Below are 10912 nucleotides of genomic sequence, written 5' to 3' on the forward strand. Positions count from 1 at the left end.
TAAAAATTTTGATTACCCAAAAGGATAAACACACATGCTTATTTACCTTATAAGTGCTCCATAAGATTAATAATAACTTTCGGTAGTCCTACATTAAAGTAAACATAAAGAATACTGCTAAATAAATAATTCTAAATAGAAAAAATATTTATATATATATAATAGAAAATAAAATTTATATCGTAAGTAAAGCAAAATAAACCTTTTGTTCCACGAATATCTTATAATCCAACATGTTTCCAGTAGTATTACCCACAAAAGAGAACAAAAAAGAGATAATATATGATTGGACTCTCTTAAACTTTTTGCATAAAGATCTTTATAATAACAAAGAAAGAAAATTTTAACTAGCTATAGAAAAAAATATAATATTGAATACGTGTTTATTTATCTGATTTTGGGCGTTTGAAATCTACAACAATTACACAAAAGTGAGTATATCAATTTATAAATGATCAAGACTCTTTTAAAATTAGAAGAAAACCAATAGCAATTAAATGTAACAAATGCAGGCATGGACAGATTTTAAAACTTTAAATTAAAAAAAACGACTAAAATAAAAAAGAAAAAATATTAAAAGAGGACAATTTTGTTGTCTTTTGCATAACATTAAAAACAACCTCAAGTATTACTATGTAATTTTTGTTTTAGTTTACTTGAGTTTATGATTATATTTGAGTTTATTTGTAATTGTATTAGAATTTCAGCGTCTACTTGTTTTAGTTTGTTGTACAATTTCACTCAAACTTAGTTGTTTGTTTCATTTTTGTGGAATTGCAAAAAAATCAATTGGATTTTTCTTTAAATATACATGAATTTATTAATTTATTTGAATTTGTTTGTATTTTTATTCCAATTTCAGTTTTTTATTACAATTTGTTTGTTTTGCATTGTTCATATCGATCTAGCGTCATGTAGGTTTTTAGTGTTCAAATCCATCCTTCAACTAAGTTATGGTAGCATAATTTAAAAATTATTGTTTGATTAGTTAGTAAAAAATAAAAATAATTGATTAATCAAATAATAAAATCATGAGGTAAACTTTCATACGAACTCTCTTCCTCTGCCTTCCTGGTTCTCTTCTTCGTACACACTCTCCCTCTTTTGTTGCTCACATACCGTAAAGCACGCCGTAGGCTATACTGAGAGCCTGCCAGCGTAAGAGAGCCAGTATTCGCAGGTTTGCTACAATCAATAAATATGCAAAATCATTAAAATGAAATTTGAATTTCATCACTTACAGCACAATTTTAAAGAATGCTCATGACCTCCGTTATCTTGCCAGCGACGCGAGAAACAAGACAAACATACCAAAATCTAAGAAATATAATGGGAAAGGCAAGAAGAAAGAGATACCTCCTAAAACACAGCAGCTCATAGTACCAAACCATTGTATGGTCTAGCTCCAAAATCCTAATTACCAATTCAGTAAATGCAACATTATTAGAAACAATGAAGAAACAAAAGAAACTGATGACCAAGTACTCCTACAACTGAAGAAGACGAATTTCTGCCAGTACCATTATCTGCCATCAAATCAAACCACAGATCTTTTTAACTAAAATGATCATGGAGAAGATCTCCTTATGAAGCTCCATCTAAAAACTTTTTAAAACTTAATGTAATAAATGATGCGGAAATAAATAATGTTGTAACTCTCTCCAACTCTATTAAAAAATATTAAAGAAAAAATTAAGATGAAAAAAAACAAAATAAAATTGAAAAACAAGATAAAAGAGGAAAGACAAACCTCTTATTGTGCTGGTACATCATAATCTATATCTAAAAAAGTGCTACGAACAAAAGAAAATAAAACACAAGTGACACGCCTGGACCATCTTAAACTTTTTGCCTAAGAGTTACACACTGACAAAATATTAAAATATTAGCTACCCAAAAAGATAAAAACACACGTTTATTACGTTAAAAGTGCTCCTAAAATTGATAATAACTTTCGGTAGTCCTATATTAAAGTAAACAAAAAGAATATTGTTATGTAAATAATTATAAATAGAAAAAAATATATGTAATAAAAAAATAAAATTTATGTCATAAGCATTGAAAAATAAACTTTTTATTTCACGAATATATCATAACCCAACATTTCTCCAGCGGTGTTACCCAGAAAAGAGAACAAAACAGAGATAATATATGATTGGATTCCTTTCAACTTTTTACCTAAAGATCTTCATTATAACAATTAAAGAAAATTTTAACTAGTTAAAGAAAAAACACACTATTAAATATATGTTTATTTACATGATTTTTGTCATTTGAAATCTACAACAACTACACAAAAGTAAGTATATCAGTTTATAAATGATCAAGACTCTTTTATGTTATAATTCAAATCAGAAGAGAATCAATAGCAACTAAATATAATGTGATAGACAAGAAGAAAGAGATATCTCATAAAACACAGCACCTCATAGTACCAAACGACTGTATAATAGACCAGCTCAAATATCCTGATTACCAATTCAGTAAATGCAACCTTATTAGAAACATTAGAAAAAAAAAAAAAATCGCTGACCAAGTACTCCTACAACCGAAGAAGACGAGTTTCTGCCATCACCAGTATCTGCCTTCAAATCGAACCACATATCTTCTTTTTCACTAAAGTGATCATAAAGCAGATCTCTTTGTAGCTCCAAATGAAACTTTTTTAAAACTTAATGTGATAGATGATGCAGAAATAGATAGCGTTGTAACTCTCCCCAACTCCATCAATTGAATTTTAAAAAATAAATTAGGATTAAAAAAAGTAAAACTAAACTGAAAAATATGATAAAAGAAGAAAAACAAACCTCTTATTCTACAGATACATCATAATCCACGTCTAAAAGGGTGCTACCAACAAAAAAAAATAAAACACAAGTGACACGTCTGGACCATAAACTTTTTGCCTAAAGAGTTACATACTAACAAAATATAAAAATTTTAACTACCCAAAAAAATAAAAACACATGCTTATTTACCTTAAAAGTGCTCCCTAAAATTGATAATAACCTATGGTAGTCCTATATTAAAGTAAACATAAAGAATATTGCTAAATAAATGATTCTAAATAGAAAATAAAACTTATATCATAAGCAAAACAAAATAAACCTTTTGTTCCACGAATATCTTATAACCCAAAATGTTTCCAGTAGTATTACCCACAAAAGAGAACAAAAAAGAGATAATATATGATTAAACTCTCTTTAACTTTTTACCTAAAGATCTTCATAGTATCAAAGAAAGAAAATTTTAACTAATTATAGAAAAAATATAATATTGAATACGTGTTTATTTACCTGATTTTTGGCGTTTGAAATCTACAACAATTACACAAAAGTGAGCATATATAAATGATCAAGACTCTTTTATGTTGTAACTAAAATAAGAAGAAAACCAATAGCAATTAAATGTAACAAATGCAGGCATGGACGGATATCAAAACTTCAAATTAAAAAAAAAACCGACTAAAATCAAGAAGAAAAGACATTAAAAGAGGACACTTCTGTTGTCTTCTGCATAACATTAAAAACAGCCTCATGTATTGCTATGTCAATGTACACATAAAAAAATTCACTAACGAAATAATGCTAAATTGTTTCCATTTAATCATTTCAACTCATACAAATATAAAAAATGAGATATTTATTTTCAGGACTGATACTTGGGTTTTGCTCTTTTTCCTTGTAAGTTTGTAAGGGTAGTTGTAATTTGTTTATTATGGTTTGTCGTTATTGTTTTTGAGATGTTTTTTTCTTGGCAAGTTGAAGAACTAAATGTAATTTTTGTTTTTGTTTATTTGACTTTGTAATTGTATTTGAGTTTGTTTGTAAGGGTAAATGTAATTTGTTTGTTGTAGTTTCTCGTTATTGTGTTTGAGATGTTTGTTATCTGGAAAAGTTGAAGAGCTAAATATAATTATTGTTTTGATTTACTTAAGTTTGTGATTATATTTGAGTTTGTTTGTAATTGTACTAGAATTTCAGTGCCAACTTAGTTGTTTGTTTCATTTATTTGGAATTAAAAAAAAAATCAATTGAATTTTTCTTTCGGTATACTTGGATTTGTAACTGTATTTGAGTTTGTTTGTATTTTTTTTCCAATTTCAGTTTCTAATTATAATTTATTTGCTTTACATTGTTTATATCGATCTATCGTCATGTAGCTTTTTAGTGTTCAAATCCATGTAGCTTTGTAGCTTTTTAGTGTTCAACTAAGTTATGGTACCATAATTTAAAAATTATTATTTAATTAGTTAGTAAAAAATAAAAATAATTGACTAATCAGATAATAAAATAATGAGGTAAAATTTCATACGAACTCGCTTCTTTTGTCGCTCTGGTTCTCTTCTTCGTACACACTCTCCCTCTTTTGTCGCTCACATATCGTAAAGCACGCCGCAGACTATACCGAGAACCTGCCAGCGTAAGTAAGACAGCCACTATTAGCAGGTTTGCTATAATAAGTAATTATACAAAATCATTAAAATAAAAATTGAATTTTCATCATTTACAGGATCTCCTTTCTTTTGATAGCGACGCGAGAAAAAAGACGAACATACCAAAACTCAGGAAATATAATGTGATACACAAGAAGAAAGAAATACCTTATAAAACACAGCAACTCATAGTACCAAACGACTGTATAATAGACCAGTTCAAATATCCTGATTACCAATTCATTAAATACAACCTTATTAGAAACATTAAAAAAATAAAAAAAAAAATCGCTAACCAAGTACTCCTGCAACCGAATATGAGTTTCCGCCATCACTAGTATCTGCCTTCAAATCGAACCACAAATCTTTTTCACTAAAGTAATCATAGAGCAGATCTCTTTGTAGCTCCAAATGAAACCTTTTTAAAACTTAATGTGATAAATGATGCAGAAATAGAAAGTGTTCTAACTCTCCCCAACTCCATCAATTGAATTTTGAAAAATAAATTAGGCTTAAAAAAAGTAAAACTAAACTGAAAAATATTATAAAAGAAGGAAGCCAAACTTCTTATTCCACGGATACCTTATAATTCTCGTCTAAAAGAGTGCTACCAACAAAAAAGAATAATACACAAATGATACGCCTGGACCATCTTAAACTTTTTGCCGAAGAATTATACACTAACAAAATATTAAAATATTAGCTACCCAAAAAGATAAAAACACACGTTTATTACGTTAAAAGTGCTCCTAAAATTGATAATAACTTTCGGTAGTCCTATATTAAAGTAAACAAAAAGAATATTGTTAAGTAAATAATTATAAATAGAAAAAAATATATGTAATAAAAAAATAAAATTTATGTCATAAGCATTGAAAAATAAACTTTTTATTTCACGAATATATCATAACCCAACATTTCTCCAGCAGTGTTATCTAGAAAAGAGAACAAAACAGAGATGATATATGATTGGATTCCTTTCAACTTTTTACCTAAAGATCTTCATTATAACAATTAAAGAAAATTTTAACTAGTTAAAGAAAAAACACACTATTGAATATATGTTTATTTACATGATTTTTACCATTTGAAATCTACAACAACTACACAAAAGTAAGTATATCAGTTTATAAATGATCAAGACTCTTTTATGTTATAATTCAAATCAGAAGAGAATCAATAGCAACTAAATATAACATATGCACAACTTGACATGGATATTAAAAACGACCATTAAAAGAGGACAATTTTATTGTCCTCTGCATGACATTAAAAACAGCCTCAAGTATTGCTATATTAATGTACACATAAAGAAACTCATTGACGAAATAATACTAAATTGTTTCAATTTATAATCATTTCAACTCATGAAAATGTTAAGAACGAGATATTCGATTTCTGAGTTGATATTTAAAGTTTACTCTTTTTCCTTGTCAGTTTGTAAGGGTAGTTGTAATTTATTTGTTGTAGTTTGCCGTTATTGTGTTTGAGATGCTTGTTTGCTAAAAAAGTTGAAGAGCTAAATGTAATTTTTGTTTTAGTTTAAAAGCTATTAGGTTTCTAAGATCTTCAAAATAAGAAAATGAACGATAACTCTAAATGATAGGTTTCTTAAAATTAAACTATTAAAATAAAATAATCTTCCAATTTAAATCTAAAGTAAAGCTAATATGTGATAAATTTTTAAATTAGAATTTTTCTGTCGCAGAATTTTATGTATTTTAAAAACTATTAGTTTTTTAATGAAGTAAGAAAACTTGGCTCTCCATCTACATTTTGTATTTTTTTGATTAAATTATGTAGTTGAAAAATTCATGGATATAATCTTGCAGTAGATTTAGTTCGAGTGCCAAAAAAAATTATTTTTTCATTGCAAGTGCGGCATTTTGCAATACGTTCGGATGCCACATTACATAAACTATTAGGGTCCAACACACACACTTAATGCAGCAAATGAGTATATTTATTGCGAGGTATATTAACCTGCTGCCTAACTCTGATGCTCCAAACTCTTTTTCATGTTCTACTAGTGATGTCATCTTATAAACTACCTTTACTTCATACTTTTATTTCCCAAACTTTTTTTTCAATTACAAATTACTTTAAATTGTTATTATATTCAAACTATGTATTATCTTTTAGAACTAAATCCAAAAGAAAGTCACATACATATGCAATCTTTTTTTTCTTCTCTAGCTTGCCTTTGAAACGATAATTTACCACTATCTTGGAGCTAAAATCAAACAAGAACTTACCTCCACAAACCTACTACTAATTATTCTATTCCCATTAGCTTCAATACATAAAAAATCAATCCGTGTCCACTTCCTAACATTACTCAACAATCCTAACCATCTAAGTTTAAATAAACCACTGTAGATGATACCACATAACAACCAACAACCACCATTTTTCTAACAACGGGTTATGACCAAAAAAAAAAACAGTAAACCATACAAAAGAAAGTCATCTACCTCCAAAAAAACTACAGAATGATTCTAATCATCTTAAAACACCAATTACATCGAATATCTTATAACAATACTAATCGATCATTGTGTAAGAGCTAAAATCAAACAAAAACTTTCTTGCCTATCACTAGTACTCTATACCTATCAGTTTTAGTACATAAAAGTCAATCAACATAAATTCCCAGTCTTATCTGAAAAAAGCAATCCTAACTATCTAGTTTTAAATGCATCACTAGCTCGTCACTAAATACTCGATACCTATCAGTTTTAATACATAAAAGTTAATCAACATTCAATTCTTAATCTTATTTGAAAATAGCAATTCTAGCTATCTAATTTTAAATATATGTCCAAGGATGATATCATATATTTGGCAACAATCACAACTCATTCTGTCTACTAGCCATGATCCAAAGGAAAAATCAGCAAACCATACAGAGAAAAGTAAATTATCTTGAAAAATTTATTAGCTTATTCAAGTTACCCTAAAAATACCAATTGCATTGCATTTCTTAAAAATAATATTGATCAACCATTATCTATGAGTTAAAGTCAAAGTTATAACGAGTGCATATTATTTTGCAAATAGTAAACAAGTTACTTTCAAGCAACTGACGAAATCATTCAATCGCATTCTAAGATTAAAGATTAAGTTTAAGAATGATTAAAGAGAGAGAGAGAAGAGATACTGAGTGTTTCAGGAAGCCACCAACTGGAATTGAGCAAGTTCTCAGCTTCCTGTCTACGGACATACCTTTCATGCTATTTCAGTGCCAAAGTTCACTAGCCCATGTCGACAGGTGTGGAGGAAATATATTAGGATGATCACTGAATAGTGAAGGGAACATCTCATCATACTGAAAATGCAAATGTTGCAACAATTGAAAGCATAAATGAGAAGTATGTGACGCTTTAGAAAATATTCCCAATTATGAAAATATTTAAAGTAAAGTTCACAAGATAAAATCGTTTCTTAAGAAGTTTTAAATTGTGAAAGAAATGATAAGTTAAAGATTAAAAAGGACTACATTTCCATCTATGCAAAAGAGCTCCAAATCCAATCGTTTTTCTTGCTTTTATTTTCACTATATTTATTATTACTATAACATTTTTACGCTGTTAGTTTTCAAAAAAACCCGAATACTCTGAATACTTTGGGAGGGTAATCAATCAAGCAATTCTTCTTTTTGAAAGTTCCCTCAATCGGAAAAGGGTAATATGTTCATATTTGATTCATACATTAGCATATAACTATGGAATATCCACAGCATTAATATTCTATTCCCAACCCACCTGGGGCTCAAAGGAACATGTCAAATGTATTTAGAAACAGAGACCAAAAGATCAACTTTGCAAACTCCATAAAAAACAGAACCTACTAAATCAAATTCCAGAAGAGAGTTTGTTTGTCTGTAAAATTATTAAAGCTAATCTGGAATATTTAAATGAAAAAACAAGAAACTGCTGCTATCTTTGAGTAAAATTCAAGTCTGTAAATCATGGTAGAAAGGAATAAGAAAAACAACATCTCCCCAGTTAAGAAACCTGCTGCGATGTTTATAACAAGAAAGAACTCGAATTAATTTAGAAATATGTTATGTGTGAAATTTAGGAAGAGGGCTTTTAGGGTTTGGAATGTAGCAAACAAAGAGAGAAGTGCAGAGAGAGTGAGAAACAGACAAAGAGAGAATAAAAGAGAGAAGAGAACACAGAGAGAGACAGAGAACCAATTCATTATTCCTCATTACAGATATAGTTGAAAATAACTGATGCTAAGAAACAATTAGTTAGTTAGTTAAGAACAGATGCTACACATAACAAAACAAATTTATGAAAACTAAAAACATTAAATAAGAAGAATAAATAAATAAGAAGACAGAAACTGTAAAAAGAAATTTAAAAAAAAAAAGATTTATGTAAACCCAGATTAAGAGAGACTAAATCACTTATGCCAACTTCATGAAAGGAGAACCAAATAAAAATAAACTCCATGAATGATCACCTACCAATATTAAGAGATAAGTAAAAATACCTCCGGCTACCGTTGGGTCTTTGAAGAGAAAGACATATCTCTTCTTTCGATCTTCTTCTTCCCTCTTTCTTTGCTCTTCTTTTCTTTCTCTATTCGGCTCTTTACTCCCAATAAACTGAAAAAGAAATAGAATGGAAGAAAGAGGACAGTTTAATTTGTTTTCTATCATCTTCTTCCTTACCTCTTTCTGATATTCTTTTCTTTCCGTCTCCACATTGAAGAGAATGGAGAGTCTCAGATCCATGTCTGCTCGTTCCTGATTTTTTCCCCTTTTTCTCTCTCCGTTATGCTCGTACTTCTCACCTTCTCTCTGGGCAAGGCTTGTGAACAAGAGAGATTGAAATTTAACAGAATGACTAAGTAGTGTTGGGTCTTTAAGAGAAACCCATCTATCTTCTTTTCGATCTTCTTCTTCCTTCTTTCTTTGTTCTTCTTTTCTTTCTCTATTTGATTCTTCGCTCTCAAGAAACTGAAGAAGAAAAAGAATGATAGGAGGAACCATTTTAATCTTGTTTTCTATCTTCTTCTTCCTCATCTCTTTCCGATATTCGCTTCTTTCCCTCCCGACATTGAAGAGAACGAAGAGTTTCAGACCCATGTCTGTTCTTTCCTATCTTTTTCCCCGTTCTCTCCCTCTGTTATGCTTGTATTTCTCTCCTCTCTGCCCATGGCTTGTGGGAAAGAGATTGAATCTTTCAATACTGTTGGGTCTTTAAGAGAAACCTATCTATCTTCTTTTCGATCTTCTTTTTTCCTTCTTTCTTTGTTCTTCTTTTCTTTCTCTGTTTGATTCTTTGCTCTCAAGAAACTGAAAAAGAAATAGAATGGTAGAAAGATGACCATTCTAATTTTTTTTCTATCATCTTCTTCCTTACCTCTTTCTGATATTCTTTTATTTCCCTCTCCACATTGAAGAGAATGGAGGGGTTTCAGATCCATGTCTGCTCGTTTCTGTCTTTTTCCCCTTTTTCTCTCTCTGCTATGCTCGTACTTCTCAACTTCTCTCTGGGCAAGGCTTGTGAACAAGAGAGATTGAAATTTAACAGAATGACCAAGTAGTGTTGGGTCTTTAAGAGAAACCCATCTATCTTCTTTTCGATCTTCTTCTTCCTTCTTTCTTTGTTCTTCTTTTCTTTCTCTATTTGGTTCTTTGCTCTCAAGAAACTGAAGAAGAAAAAGAATGGTAGAACGATGACCATTCTAATTTGTTTTCTATCATCTTCTTCCTTACCTCTTTCTGATATTCTTTTCTTTCCCTCTCCACATTGAAGAGAATGGGGGGGGTTTCAGATCCATGTCTGGTCGTTTCTGTCTTTTTCCTGTTTTTCTCTCTCTCTTTTGTGCTTGTATCTCTCTTCTTTTCTCTGGGCAAGGCCAGATCTGAAAACAAAGAACGTAGAAAACTTTTTGAAAGTAAAAGAAAGGAAGAAGGTGGTCTGAAGAGGAGAATCGCACGGTCAGTTTGCTTTTAAAGGGAAAATAAAGAAATGCAGACTGCGTTAAAATGACGCCGACAACGGTCAATTTGTTTTTTAAAAAACTTTTTAAAGAAAAGAAAAAGAAAGAAATAAGCAGCGTTAAAAAAGTTAAACTACACGGAGTCCAGGCTTAGGGTGTTGTTTTAAATTTTTGTTATATTTTATAAAAAATTAAAACATTTTTATGATAAAAAACTGTAATTATTAAGAGAGAGATAATAAATTAAAAGTTTTTTTTTTTAAGTAAAATATCATAAATAAGAATGTATGATAAACACTTATTAATTAATTCTAAAAAAATGTACATGATTATTTGACAGAAAAATGAAAAAGACTCCCTTGTAGATGATTTTTTTATTAATTATTATTGAAAGAAAATAAAAATAAATAAATTTAAAGCAGATAAATATAATTTTACAATAAATTTTAATAATTTATGTTAGAATATAAATAATTAACTATATATATTTTGATTGTATTATATAATTGATTAACT

At 29.2% G+C, this 10912-nt stretch overlaps 1 long non-coding RNA gene across 2 annotated transcripts; it reads right to left on the minus strand.

The window, feature by feature from the left end:
• Positions 1-941: 941 nt before the first annotated feature.
• On the minus strand, positions 942-10571 carry LOC148270502 (uncharacterized). 2 transcript variants are annotated; one of them, XR_015813076.1, is made up of 4 exons: positions 8939-10570; positions 4604-7763; positions 1357-4414; positions 942-1185 (listed from the first exon to the last, which is right to left on the minus strand). It is a non-coding gene; the product is annotated as an uncharacterized LOC148270502 (long non-coding RNA). The 2 variants fall into 2 exon arrangements; XR_015813075.1 differs by having other exon boundaries at positions 1357-7763; positions 8939-10571.
• Positions 10572-10912: the final 341 nt, after the last annotated feature.

This window comes from Carica papaya, chromosome 1, assembly GCF_054855325.1.
Source record: "Carica papaya isolate Zhongbai chromosome 1, ASM5485532v1, whole genome shotgun sequence".
Lineage (NCBI taxonomy): Eukaryota > Viridiplantae > Streptophyta > Magnoliopsida > Brassicales > Caricaceae > Carica > Carica papaya.